The 1,628-nt window shown below is 41.6% G+C and overlaps 1 pseudogene; it reads right to left on the minus strand.

Annotated features, from left to right (window-relative positions):
* Positions 1 to 1,333: 1,333 nt before the first annotated feature.
* Positions 1,334 to 1,628, minus strand: part of LOC100945677 — a 13,552-nt pseudogene continuing 13,257 nt past the window's right edge.

The following is a 1,628-nucleotide window of genomic DNA, read 5'->3' on the forward strand; positions in this document are numbered from 1 at the left end:
TGTTGTTGGTGGGCCAGGCTGGATTTGAACCTGCCAGCTCAGGTGTATGTGGCTGATGCCTTAGCCACTTGAGCCACAGGCGCCGAGCCAATGCTAAGTTTTGGAAATATATCTATTTTAACCTAGTCCAGGGGCAGCACCTGTGGCTCAATGGGTAGGCTGCTGGCCCTATATCCCGAGGGTAGCAGGTTTGAACCCAGCCCTGGCTAAACTGCAACAAAAAAATAGCCAGGTGTTGTGGCGGGTGCCTGTAGTCTCAGCTAGTAGGGAGGCTGAGGCAAGAGAATCACCTAAGCCCAGGAGTTGGAGGTTTCTGTGACCTGTGTGATGCCATGGCACTCTACCAAGGGTGATAAAGTGAGACTGTCTCTACAAAAATAAATAAATAAATAAATAACCCTAGTCCATTTCTTGTAGTTCTTAAAGTATTCTGTAGTGAATACACCACATTTATTTACCACTCTCCTCTTGACGGCTATTTTTGTTGCTTCTAAATTTTGATTATTTCAAAAAATGCTACAGTGGGGTGGCGCTTATGGCTCAAAAGGTGCCAGTCCCATATGCCGGAGGTGGCGGGTTCAAACCTAGCCCCGGCCAAAAAAAAAAGCTACAATGAATATCTTTGAGCAGCACTGGGAGAATTTGCCTAGTATAGTTGATACCATCATTTCCTCTTTTCTTCCTTGCCAATAAAACTCTGATTTTGTTTGGACAGCCATGTGCCCAGCCTCAACAAATAAATCATGATTTTTCTAAGACAGTGTGATTGGCAACATTTTTCTGTGAAGGGACAGACAGCAAATATTTGGGGCTTGTAGGCCATTGTCTCTGTCACAGTGCTTAACTCTGTCTGCAAAAGCAGACAGAGATGATACATAAATGAACATGTGTGAGTGTGTGCCAATAAAACTTTATTTACAAAAATAGATTCACCAAAGAGGATATACAGATAGCAAATAAGCACATGCAAAGATGGCCAACATCATTAGCCATTTATTAGGCAAAACCAAATTAAAACCACAGTGAGATATCACTATACGCCTATCAGAATGGCAAAAATAAAAGACAGTAACTCCACCAAATGCTGGGGAGGATCTAGAGTAACTGGACCCCTCATACATTCCCAGTAGGAATATAAAAGGGTGCAGCCACTCTGGAAAACCGTTTGGCAGTTTCTTAGAAAATGAAACATGCAACTACCATATGATCCAACAAGTGTATTCCTGGGCATTTAGCCCAGAAAAAATGAAAACTTATGTTCACACAAAAACCTGTACACAAATGTTCATAGCAGTTTTATTTCTCATGGCTTCAAACTGGAAACAATCCAGATATTCTTCAATGAGTGCCTGGTTAAACAAACTTTGGTGTGTCTGTACCACGGAATCAGTATCTTTACAGTGGTGGTAGATACATGAATCTACATAGGCAATAAAATTAACAGAACTTAACACCCACAGTAAAACTGGGGAAATCGGAATAAGATTAGTGGAACAATATCTTGGTTATAATAATCATGCTATAGTTTTTTTTTGTTTTTTGTTTTTTTTTAAGGCAGAGCCTCAAGCTGTCCCCCTGGGTAGAGTGCCGTGGCATTACAGCTCATAGCAACCTCCAACTCCTGGGCT

Source organism: Otolemur garnettii, unplaced genomic scaffold (assembly GCF_000181295.1).
Source record: "Otolemur garnettii isolate 467f Iridium unplaced genomic scaffold, OtoGar3 scaffold00038, whole genome shotgun sequence".
NCBI lineage: Eukaryota > Metazoa > Chordata > Mammalia > Primates > Galagidae > Otolemur > Otolemur garnettii.